Source organism: Mus caroli, unplaced genomic scaffold (genome assembly GCF_978045245.1).
Source record: "Mus caroli unplaced genomic scaffold, Mus_caroli_1 scaffold_4, whole genome shotgun sequence".
NCBI classification, from domain to species: domain Eukaryota; kingdom Metazoa; phylum Chordata; class Mammalia; order Rodentia; family Muridae; genus Mus; species Mus caroli.
This window is the reverse complement of record NW_028227259.1, coordinates 139,198,559-139,211,488: the sequence shown is the minus strand read 5'-3', so window position 1 is coordinate 139,211,488 and position 12,930 is coordinate 139,198,559. Positions and strand designations below refer to the sequence as shown.

Below are 12,930 nucleotides of genomic sequence, written 5' to 3'. Positions count from 1 at the left end.
TGGATTGTAGCTTGTTTAGGAGATTCCCGAGGGCCCCTGGAGGTTCCCGCTGGGGCTCAGCCTCCCAGGGGCCCCCCCAGTGTGGCTTCCCACCTTGCCACCTGAGGTCCCGTTTCTCCATCTGCCTGGTGTCTTCCCAGATTTTGAACCTAAGCGGATCAATCTGTTGATGCTTTCCGTATACATTGGCAGGCATGGCACCCCAGGCGCAACAACTCCAGATGGAAGACATACTATTACCCCTCAAAAAAATTCTACAAAAAAACCAGATGAGGAACAAAAGGAAACAACTTCAAAGGAGGGAGGCAGCCATGACACGCCAGCCATTCCAGGCCAGGCACAGCTCATCAGCCACACCGCGCCAGGCACACTATCGCAGGCGCGGTACAGCAGCCAAACCACGCCAGGCTCAGCACGGTAGTCACAGCTTGTCAACCACATCACGCCAGTCTCAGCACACCCGGCACACCACGCCCAGCACAACACACCAGGCACAACACACCCGACACACCAAGCCAGGCAAACCGTACCAGGCACAGCATGCCAGGCAATCCAAGCCAGGCGAAGCACGCCAGAGACACCACACCAGGCAAACCACACCAGCCACACCACGCCAGTCACACCATGCCAGGCACAGCACCTCAAGCTCAGCCAGCCAGAGACACCATAGCAGGCCCAGCACTTCAACCACAGCACACCAGGCACATCAAGCCAGGCACAGCATGCCAGGCTTGCCACACAAGGCACAGGACACCAAACACAACACACCAGGCACAACACACAAGCCACAGCATGCCAGGCGCAGAATGCCAGGCTCGCCACACAAGGCACAGGACACCAAACAGGACACACCAGGCACAACACACCAGCCACAGCACACCCGGCACCACTCAACAGGCACAGCGCAGCTGGCACGGCGTACCAGACACAGCCAGCCAAGTCCACGCTGCGTCTACACTTGCTTTAAGGTAGTAGCAATCTGCTCTGCTTGGGAAAAGCCTTTCTGAAGGTTATAATTCTATCTTCGCTGCCTGCAAGCTCGAGCCTTTGTTAATTGAGGATCTACTATATGCAAAGGTCCGGGGTGCAAGAATCCTTGCCAGTTCTGCTCCAGATGGAACAGATACCAATACTTTAAAAAAACAAAAACAAAAGCAACACTTCAAAGCATAGAAGCGGACCCAATCCTGGATCTTCTAAGATGGCAGATCTGAAAGAGACGGTTGAGTGAAAGACCTGGAGGCTGAGGTGAGAAGGATTTGTCCAGGTGAGTGGGGTTACGGTGGAAGAGAATGTTCTAATTGCTTCTCGGCCTTTTGGCTAAGATCAAATGGAGAATGTTCTAGAAGCCAGAACATGTACAATGGTGAAACCATCTATTTATTTTTGAGATTTCCATACATGCCTTAGGCTGACTTAAACTCTTTGAGTTTTTTGCTTGTGTAGGTTTGTATTGTTTGTTTGAGACAGGGTTTCTCTGTGTAGACCAGGCTGTCCTGGAACTCACTTTGTAGACCAGGCTGGCCTCGAACTCAGAGTTTCTCCCGCCTCTTGAGTGCTGGGATTAAAGGCATAGGACACCAAACCAGAGCTGGGCGTGGTGGCACACGCCTTTAATCCCAGCACTCGGGAGGCAGAGGCAGGCAGATTTCTGAGTTCGAGGCCAGCCTGGTCTACAGAGTGAGTTCCAGGACAGCCAGGGATACACAGAGAAACCCTGTCTCAAACAAACAATACAAATACAAAAAAAAAAAAAAAAAAAAAAAGACACCAAGCCAGGTTGTCTCAGAAAACAAACAAACAAAATAGGCAGGAATAGTTTATTCTGACTCAGGATTTAAGGGTTCATCTCGACAGGAAAGGCACGGCCACAGGAACTGGTTCCACTGTCAGGATCCACAGTCAGGAAGCAGAGAGAGATGGATGCTGGTAACCAGCTCACTGTCTCCTTGTCTCCTGGGGTCTGCAAGACCCCAGCCCACGAGATGGTACCATCCACATTCAGTGTGGATTCAGAGTGGTCCAACTGGGTTAAAATTCTGGAAACATTTTCACAGACACAGAGTGTCTCCAAGATGATGCCAACCCACAATGCATTGCACTCATCATCAACATTCCTCTCCTAGACCCTTAAAAGTTGATGCCTGCCTCCATATGTAAAACACGCTTAGCTCATCTCCATCAGTCTGCTCCACCTCAGACCCTTGTTAAAGACAGGCTCACAAATAGCCAAGGTTGACCTTGAACTCGCTATGAAGCCTAGCATGATCTTGGACTCTGGATCCTCAACGTCTCTAATGCTGGGATTACCGGCATGTGGTCTGGAACTGTTTGTTTGTTTGTTTGTTTGTTGTATTTATTTTGTTTTTATGTGTATGAGTGTTTTGCTTACATGTGTGTATGTGTGAGCCTGGTACCCATGGACATCAAAAGGAAACATTGTGAGCTACCATGTGGGTGCTGAGAGTTGAACTCAGCTCCTCCTGCTAGCCCTTGATCCTCCTCTGTTTTCTGAGTGTTGGGATTACAAATGTGCAGACCCTGTCCGGCTTTTAAAGTCATTCTAGAGGAGCCAGGGGTTGATTCTCCGGGTAAAGGGTTGGTGTTTGAAGTATGAGGGCCTATCACCCACGTAAAAGCAGGGCGCTGTGGAGCACCTCTCTAAATCCAGTCCTGGGAAGGAAGCCAGAGACAGGCAGACACCAGGATCCATTTGGCCGGCTGGCCAGCCAGGATAGCAGAATTGATGCATTCTAGGTTCATTGAGAAATGAATGCTGCCTCACCAAATACGGTGGCTCAGAGGCTAAGGGCACTTGTTGCTTTTCTAGAGGAGAGAGAGAAAGAGATTACAAACTAAAACTAAGAATTGGGTGGCTAGCAATTGAGGAAGCTGTCTGGCATTGACCTCCGACTTCCACATACAACATCCATCCATCCATACACACACACTCACACACACAGAGACCATTAGAGCTATTTCCCCCTTCTTCATGCCTCCTTCTCCAACCCACTCCTCCTAGCTCCGTTGATTTTATATTTGCCCCATGGCTCTGACTGTTCCCTGTCTGCTTGCCTGGAGTCATTTCTCTGCAGTTATCAGCACCATCTGTCCCATACTCAGAACATATTTCTCTGTTGGTCTGTTCTGTTCCGTCCCACATGGGCTGTATTTTCTGCCCTCTGGCTCTGTGCTCATGGCCTCGGGCTCGTGGGACTGCTCTTGGAGCAGAAAATTGGCTTTGTGTTTCCAAAGCTGAAGCCCTTTGGGGGAAAGACAGACAGACAAGTTTCAAGGGACCTCTGAGATTTATTAGACTCTCCAAACGCTTAGCCATTCCCAAACTAGTCTTCCCCACCCCCACCTCTTATCCTTTTTGATTTGTTTTGAAAGCTTTTGTTTGTTTGTTTGTTTTTCTCTTTAGGTTTTCCCAGACAGGGTTTCTCTGTGTAGCTCCGGCTGTCCAGGAACTCGATCTGTAGACCAGACTGGCCTCGAACTCAGAGATCCACCTCTCTGCCTCCTGCCGAGTACTGGGATTAAGGCATGTGCCACCACAGTCAGGCCGTTTATAAAATTCTTTAAAATTATTTTTATTTGTTATTCTCTCCTGCCCCCTGTGTGTGTGTGTGTGTGTGTGTGTGTGTGTGTGTGTGTGTGTGTGTGTATTTGAGAGGGTTGTTACTTAGGCCATGATACACAGGGACAACAGAGGATAAGTTTGTGGACTGGATTCTCTTGTGTATTTATATGGGTTCCAGGGATTGAACTCAGGTTGTTAGGCTTGTAGGACAAGTGCCCTTAAGCACTGAGGCCTCTATCTCACCAGCCCTCTGATGATGGTTTTTTTAGATGGAATCTCATCTCATGTAGCCCAGGTTAGCCTTAAACTTACACTATGCAGCCAAAGATGACTTTGAAGGAAGGACTGAAGCCAAGGATGACTGATCCTCTTGCTCTGCCTTCTAAATGCTGGGGTTAGGGCTTGCACCACCATGCCCAGCTATTATTTTTTTTGTTCTTTGGTTTTTAGTTTTTAGAGACAGGGTTTTGCTGCACAGCCCTGGCTAGCCTGGGATTCACTACATACATACATACATACATACATACATACATACATACATACATACATACATACGTGTATGGATAGATAGGTAGATAGATGATAGATAAGGCTAGCCTTATCCTTTTAGGGATCCTCCCACCTCTGCTTCCTGGAGGGTAGGCATAAACCTCCATCATGCTGCTTAGTCCCCTTGACCTCGTTGGATTTGAGGTCCACACTGGGGAGGACTGGAGTCACACTGTAGCTGCCTCTGCAGAATGAAGCATCCAGGGGCTCTTCACGAAGAATTACAGAAAAGGTCATCGCACACCTAAGCCTGTGGACTGTCATTTGTAAGTGCTGCGGTGCCCTGAGCACGTATTGTTCCCTTCACTGACGTCTTCTTCTTCTTTTTTTTTTTTTTTAAAGATTTATTTATTTATTATATATAAGTACACTGTAGCTGTCTTCAGACACTCCAGAAGAGGGAGTCAGATCTCATTAACGGATTGTTGTGAGCCACCATGTGGTTGCTGGGATTTGAACTCTGGACCTTCGGAAGAGCAGTCGGGTGCTCTTACCCATTGAGCCATCTCACCAGCCCCACTGACGTCTTCTAAGTCAGCAAGACGCTGATCATTCATTTGACAAATATTTACTAAGTGCCTGCTAAGGACAAGCATGGCCTTCATTTTTACTTCATTTATTTTCTTTTGCAGGACTGGGGATTGAACCTGGGTCTCAAGACACGCCGGGCAAATACTGTAACGGTGGAGCCCCTCACTGGGAATTGGGAACCAGCTAGCTAGACTACTGAATGGTGACCTCAGGTCTTTGTTTTCAACTTCATTGTTGCTCTTGTTGTTTCTCTGTCCTGGAACTTCCTCTGTATGCCAGGCTGGCCTCAGAGGATCTGTGGGACTCAGAGAGCCTCCTGCCTCTTTCCCCGGACGGCTGGGATTAAAGGCATTTGTCACTACCACCCAATTTAAACGTTTTCTTTGAGACAGGGACTCACAAAGTTCTCCAGACAGGCATTGAACTCACTCTGGTATGTGTGGACCAGGTTGGCCTTGAACTGCCAATCCTCCTGCCTTAACCTCCCAAGTACCTGGGTTATAGTTTTATGCCACTAATATTGGCCATTACTTTATTTTATTTTATTTTATTTTATTTTATTTTATTTTATTTTATTTTATTTTATTATTTAGTAATAATGGGAATGGCCACAGGGGCTGTCACACGTGGCAAGGCAAGTCCTCTACCACTGAGCTACATCTCCAGTACACAGGTGTGACTTTCAGAGCTAGGTCTGCACCAATGGCAAGACCCCGTTTCTTTTTTTTTTTTTTTTTTTTTTTTTGGCTTTTCGAGACAGGGTTTCTCTGTGTAGTCCTGGCTGTCCTGGAACTCACTCTGTAGCCCAGGCTGGCCTCGAACTCAGAAATCCGCCTGCCTCTGCCTCCCGAGTGCTGGGATTAAAGGCGTGCGCCACCACGCCCGGCAAGACCCCGTTTCTTATGGAACATAGAAATCCAAGCCTGAGGCTGGGGAGATGGCTCAGTGGGTAAGTGACTGGCAGTCATGGTGGAGAGCCAGAGCCCTGCCATGAGAGAGAGCAGGAAAGCGTGGGGTATGGGTGCACATGCAGGCAAGGCAGTCATGTGCTTGGAAATAAAACCAGGGCCAGGGGATGACTCAGAGGGTAAAGGTGCTTGCTGCTAAGCCTGAGGACTTGAGTTCGATCCCTGGAACCCACAGAGTAGAAGAATGAAATCAGTTCCCTAAGTTGTCCCCTACCTACATGTGAGTGCTGTGTCATGTATATGCCCTTCAACACACACACACACACACACACACACACACACACAATGTAAAAAATTATTTCAAATATGGGTTCTGTATTTATGCCATTTCCTCCCCTCTTTCCTCCCTTAACCCCTCATGTCCCATCCCCAACCCCAATTCCTCCCAAATCAAATTCATGACTCCCCTCTATGTGTGTGTATGATGTATATGTGTGCATGTGTATGTATATGATATATATGTATATTTATATAATTTCTGTTGTATATGATATATGTGTGTATAAATGATGTATATGTGTATGATGTATATGATGTTTGAGGTATATTTGTATGTATAGGTATATGATATATAAGTATATATATGATATATATGATTTTTTGAGGTATATGTGTATGCATATGTAATAACACACATATAAATATATAAATACAAGCTGCTGAAGTTTAGTGTTTGGCATCTACCAGCTTATTGTTGCCTATGTGTTTAGGGCTAACCACTTGGTATTGAATAACCAGTTAGGGGGCCAACCCTGGGGAAGACTAGAACACTAATTCTTCCTCTCTCAGAAGGTGTTACTTGCCTGCACCTCTTTAACTAGGGGAGGGGCTTCCTGGATGTTTTTCATGTATTCCTTGGCATGTTGGCCTGTCAGTGTCAACTGACTTTGTCACTGTTTAGGTCTGCTTTTGTCAGACATTTTGCTGTGGTACAAGGGGCAGGATCCAGAGCTTGGTTAGTGTACAAGTACTGTGCCATCTAGGCTTGTACTCAGTTCTTCACTGGAGAATACTAGGAAAGCATTGTATTACTGATTTATGGCCCCAGCCCTTCACTGGGGGATTCTAGGCAGGTGCTCTACAAATAAGCCACACCTCCAATCACTGAGTACTGTATTTGATTAAAGGATACACTAGAGAGGAGATAGACTTTGACAACATGAAGAAAAAGGATTCTGAAACATATATGTATTTTTTATCAATGCAAATATAATGCCCTTTTTAAAATCTTATTTATGAGGGCTTCTAAGATGGCTCAGTACAGGGGCTGGAGAGATAGATAGCTCAGTGGTAAAGAACACTGGCTGCTCTCCCAGCGGACCTGAGTTCGATTCCCAGTACTTACCTGGCAGCTCACAACCATCTGTATATAACTAGTTCAAGGGGGTCTAATCCCCTCTTCTGACCCCCAACAGCACCAGGCACTCACATAGTGCACAGACATACATGTAGACAGAACGACCCATATGCATAAAAATAGATATCCAGATGCTATCCAGATAAATGATATCTGGATTGATATATCTAAATAGGTGATATATAGGTGGTATCCAGATAGATAGATAGATAGATAGATAGATAGATAGATAGGCAGGTTGACAGACAGACAGATAGGTAGATGATATTTAGATGATACATATCTAGATGATAGATTGATAGATGATAGATGATAATAGAAGATAGAAAATAGATAAATAGTAGATTGATAGTGGATAGAAGATAGGATATAAATAAAATATAGACAGTAGATAGATGATAGATGACAGATGGATGGATGGATAGATAGATAGATAGATAGATAGATAGATAGATAGATAGATAGATAGATAGATAGATAGAATCAGTGCTTGCTGCCAAGCCTGAGGACCTGAGTTTGATTCCAGGGACCCACATGGTGGAAGGAAAGAACTGTTTTGATAAGCTGTCCTCTGATTGTCACACACTTGCCATGGCCCTCTCTGGGTTTCAGGAAGTCATTTCTTTTTATTTCACCAGCATTCAGTCTAAAGACTTGGGACCACAGTAGCCACGGTGGCCATGAGGGAATCATTAAAGAAAAATGATTTAGGCTGCGGCTGTAGTCCAAAAGTAGAGCCCCTACCTAGAATCCCCCAGGGAGGGGCTGGGGGCATGGCTCAGTGGTAGAGCCGCTGCCTAGAACCCCCCAGGGAGGGGCTGGGGAGGGGCTCAGTGGTAGAGCCCCTGCCTAGAATCCCCCCAGGGAGGGGCTGGGGAGGGGCTCAGTGGTAGAGCCCCTGCCTAGAATCCCCCAGGGAGGGGCTGGGGGCATGGCTCAGTGGTAGAGCCGCTGCCTAGAACCCCCCAGGGAGGGGCTGGGGAGGGGCTCAGTGGTAGAGCCCCTGCCTAACCTCTGCCCTTGCATATGCAAGGCCCTATTGTAGGTTCTGGCACTCTAGAACAAGAAAATGAATGTGATCAGGCTCATCACTGACAAAGGATGGGAAAATTAAATTAGAAGGGATCATCTGGTCTAACTACTTTGTTGGATTTATGGAGAAACTGAGGTCAAGAAGGGGGAAAGCTTTTCTCGTCACACCGTGAAGTTCAGTGGCCTTCCAGCATCGCTCTTGTTGAGTTCAAGCCCCTATGTGATGCTGGGGTGGGAACTCAGCAGTTGACAGATTGTGCTGCTCTTGGCAAGGACCTGAGTTCAACTCCCAGCACCCACACTGGGCATTGCACAACCACCTGTAACCTCGCCCCCAAGGCATGTGGCACCTTCTTCTGGCCTCTACTGGTGTCTATACAAACTGCAACATACCCCCCTACATGCATACACAGAGATTTAAAACTGAACAAAAGGGGCTGGAGAGATGGCTCAGCAGTTAAGAGCACTTGCTGCTCTTGCAAGGACCCAGGTCCAGTTCCTAAGCACCCACATGGTAGCTCACCACCTTCAACTCCACTTCCGGGGGATCCAGTCTCCTGGACTCTGAGAGCACTAGGCACACATGTGATGCACATACCTACATGCAGGCAAAACACTCATATGAAATCATTGTTTTGTTGGTTTTGATTTCCAGGGTAGGATTTCACTGTGTAGCCCTGGCTGTCCTAGAACTTGCTCTGTAGACCGGGCTGGCCTCAAATTCACAGAGATCCACCTGCCCTCTTCCTCCCAAATGCTGGGATTAAAGGTGTGCACTGCCACTGCCTGGCTTAATTTTTTTTTTTTAAATGCAGGTAGAAAAGACAAAAACAAAGAAAGAAACAAAGGCAGATACACCTACAAACGGGAACAATATCATCTGTCTTACAGATCCGACCTCCAGATACATAGACCCTGCAGAAGGTCCCTCAGCAGGCAGCAGGGGCCCCAACCCTGGCTTGCTTCTTCTCCAGCTTGGCAAAACCCAACCCTGTTGGCTTCGGTGACCTTTCCTGGATCGCTGGCGGAGTGAGGACAAGCAAGGCTACTGTGTGAAGCCTACTGAAGACCTTGAGGGAGCCACAGTAAACATTGCAACTGTGTTTGATGAAGAACTTGGCTTTGGGTCCCGCTAGCAGGAAGAACTCAAACTGGCTTGGCAAGGGCCAGGCAAGCCTGAGGCCATAGCTTGGCTGCAGGGCCTGGGAAGGAACTGTGAGACTGTGCACTCAAAAGAAACCTGGAGCCTTCTCTCCCAAAGCAGCTACCCACCTTCTTTGTATCTCTAAGCTCCTGCTTGGCTGGAGGTAGTAACATATTAATGATAAGAATGAAAATTAATTAATCCCCTCGACACCCAGCTGTGTTACCATGGCTTTGTTGTTGTTTTTATTTGTTTTATTTTTTAGATTTACTTATTTATTTTATGGATACGAGTACACTGTTGCTGTCTTCAGATGCACCAGAAGTAAACGTTGATCCCATTACAGATGGTTGTGAGCCATCATGTGGTTTCTGGGAGTTGAACTCAGGACCTCTGGAAGGGCAGCCAGTGCTCTTAACCGCTGAGCCATCCCTCCAGCCCTTGTTGTTGTTGTTTTTAATGTGTTTGTTTTGAAACCAAGTCTCACTCTGCAGCCCAGGCAGGCCTTGAGCTCACTAGGATTTGCCAGCCTCCGTCTCTAGTGTTCTGGGATTAGTTGTGCTTTGTTTTTTGTTGTTGTTGTTTCTTTTTTTCTTACTTTTTCTTTTCCTTTCTTTAATTTGAGACAGCAGGCTGTCCCTTTGTAGAGCAGGCTGGCCTTGAAGCTGTGAGGATCCTCCTGTGTTACTCCGCCTCACAAGGGGATGACAGATGTGTGTCAATAGGCCTTTCTCTCTTTCTCTCTCTCTCTCTCTCTCTCTCTCTCTCTTTCTCTCTGGTTTTTTCGAGACAGGGTTTCTCTGTATAGCCCTGGCTGTCCTGGAACTCACTTTGTAGACCAGGCTAGCCTCGAACTCAGAAATCCACCTGCCTCTGCCTCCCGAGTGCTGGGGTTAAAGGTGCGCGCCACCACACCCGGCTCCACTTCTCTTATTAAGGATTTGTCTCACTGCTATTTTGGTTGTTGGTTTTGGTTTCTTCAGGTTTCTTTGTGTGGCTTTGACTGTCTTGTAACTTACAACGTAGGCTAGGCTGGCCTTGCACTTTCAGAGGTCTGCCTGCCTCTGCTTCTGAAATACTGGAATTAAAGGCGTGAGCTATCACTGATGAGTATTATTTTATTATTATTATTTTGTGTTATGAGGGGTATTGCATATGCATGGGGGTGTCTAAGGAGACAAGGGACAACAGGTAACTGCCTCACACGGGTGGAGGACACTGAACTCCAGTCCTCTGTGAGAGCGGTATGTGCTTCTAGTCCATTAAGTCATCTCTCCAGACCCCATTTCACTTTCTAGTTAAAAACGGTCTCACCAAACTATCCAACCTGGCCTTGAATTCACTCTGTAGCCCACATTGGTCTCAAACTCAAGATGCTCCTAGCTTCAGCCTCCAGAGTAAGGGGGACCGCTGGTGTACATCAGCACAGCTGGCTTTACCGTGCCTTCTGGAAGCTGGGTTGTCAGTGAGTAAACGCCACGCCCACCTTTGGGGCTCTCTGGAACAGTGAGGTCAGAGCTACCTCTCAATGTGCCTTGACCCAAGTTGGTTCCCTGGGCAGAGAGTACTGAAGCAGCACAGAGACACTGCGAGCTGGCTCTCTGCCACAGTCCCAAATTCTCGTCTCCACCTTCCTCGTCCCTTCGTCCACCTAAGCCCCTTATCTAGGGTCCCCTTCATCCCGAGTTTCATGGAGTGCCTTGGAATCTTTTGGCACTGGGAACGCTGCAACCTGCCTCCCATGCCAGGTGCTGAAGGAAGATGAGCGTGAGGCTAGGCCCGGGCTACAGACCAAGACCCTCCCATGCCTAAATCCAAGAAAGCTCAGTGAGTTGCATGCCTACCCAGTAAGCTAGAAGACCTGAATTCAATCCTGAAAACCCCTACAAAGAAAGGACAGAACTGCCGGACAGTGGTAGCACAAACCATTGATCCCAGCACTGGAGAGACAGACAGGCAGATCTCTGTAGACATCTACACACACAATAAAAATTAGTTTAAGTAATAAAAACAAAACAAAACCCTGCTCCTTAGATCCCCTCCCTTTCACTGAGCCAACATCTGTTTTTTCTTTTGAGATAGGGCTTTGTGTAACCTACCCAGGCTGTCCTGAAACACACTGTGTGGTCTAGGCTGGCTTTGAACTCACAATCCTCCCCCTCACCCGCCTATGAGCTCAGATTACAGTCATGGCACACACTTGGCCCAAAGTCTCTTTTCTCCAAAGCGCATCAGACACTTTCTCCTTCTGGCATGTCTCACCTCCTGGATAAGAGAAGACTGGTTTCCTAGGGAAGCTGCTGGTATGGTCATCTACGCTCCTCTCCTAGGATGTCAGGAATGAACTAACGACTGGGGCACTCACTATTAATAGCAACCCACTTCCTCTTCCTTAGGTCATCCTGACGACAGCACACTGGCATTCCTTAAGAAGAGGAGAAACTTTAAGTAATCTTTTGGCACGGGGCACACTGGAACCTGCCTCTAATACCAGATGTTGAGGTAAGAGGATCATCAGGCTAGCCCGGGGCTACAGACTGAGACCTCGTGTCAAACCAAAGGCAGCATCAAGTTCGTTTGGTCAAATGTCCGTGTGACCCTCTTTCCCTCCCAGCCACTTGTTGCTCAGTAGTAGCCTCCTGCTCCAGCCTCCCCGGGGTTCCTGTTTTAGGCAGGACACTCACACACGTTGTCTAAGTGCCCGTCTTGAACGGCTTGCCACCCACTCACTTCCCCTCCCCCCACCTCCAACATTCTTGCTAAGGCCACTCATAGTCACCCTGTTTCTGAACCCAAGTCTCCTTCCCAGTCCCGTTCTTCCAAGTCCTTTCCATTCCAAACACCCTTGCCCGTCCCCGAGTCCTCGAAACTCTTGCTTCTTTTGCTTTCTCAGCTGAGCTCATTGTTACCCTGCTTTCGGCTGCCATCTCTGTGTTAACAACTCCCGGGTTTACGAGGTCTCTTTCTTGTCTCCTGGGTCGTCTCACATGGACGTTTCTAGTCAGACCAACTCCTACACTCAAAATGAAACTCTTCAGCCGCCCCAGAACCAATAACCGAAGCAGAGGCGATTTTACTTTATCTTATGGTGGTTTTTCAAGACAGGGTTTCTCTGTGGCGTCCTGGCTGTCCTGGAACTCTCACTGTAGACCCGAGACTGGTCTCGCTCTGTAGACAGAGGCGGACCTGCCTCTGCCTCTGCCTCTGCCTCTGCCTCTGCCTCTGCCTCTGCCTCTGCCTCTCTGCCTCTGCCTCTCTGCCTCTGCCTCTCTGCCTCTGCCTCTCTGCCTCTGCCTCTCTGCCTCTGCCTCTCTGCCTCTGCCTCTGCCTCTCTGCCTCTGCCTCTCTGCCTCTGCCTCTCTGCCTCTGCCTCTCTGCCTCTGCCTCTGCCTCTGCCTCTCTGCCTCTGCCTCTCTGCCTCTGCCTCTCTGCCTCTCTGCCTCTGCCTCTCTGCCTCTGCCTCTCTGCCTCTGCCTCTCTGCCTCTGCCTCTGCCTCTGCCTCTGCCTCTGCCTCTGCCTCTGCCTCTGCCTCTGCCTCTGCCTCTGCCTCTGCCTCTGCCTCTGCCTCTGCCTCTGCCTCTGCCTCTGCCTCTGCCTCTGCCTCTGCCTCTGCCTCTGCCTCTGCCTCGCTAGGGATAAAGGCGAGCACCGCCCCTGCCCGGGCAAAGCTAAGGCTTCTTTAGTTCACTCTCTCTCCCAAACTCTGACACCCTAATGGCCTGGAGTGCTAAGAATTAGGCTCCCTTAACCCTGTCTGTTCGGCCT

At 48.3% G+C, this 12,930-nt stretch overlaps 1 long non-coding RNA gene across 3 annotated transcripts in view; it reads left to right on the top strand.

Annotated features, from left to right (window-relative positions):
• Positions 1-12,101, top strand: part of LOC110294809 (uncharacterized) — a 12,131-nt gene extending 30 nt beyond the window's left edge. The window contains exons 1-5 of one of the 3 annotated variants that reach the window (XR_015046864.1): positions 1-1,267; positions 4,765-4,875; positions 8,912-9,327; positions 11,561-11,666; positions 12,058-12,101. The exon at positions 1-1,267 is cut by the window's left edge and continues 30 nt beyond it. This is a non-coding gene — a long non-coding RNA (uncharacterized LOC110294809). Of the gene's footprint in view, positions 1,268-4,764; positions 4,876-8,911; positions 9,782-11,560; positions 11,667-12,057 lie in introns of those variants that run through there. The other 2 variants (XR_015046865.1, XR_015046863.1) reach the window with 2 other exon arrangements.
• Positions 12,102-12,930: the final 829 nt, after the last annotated feature.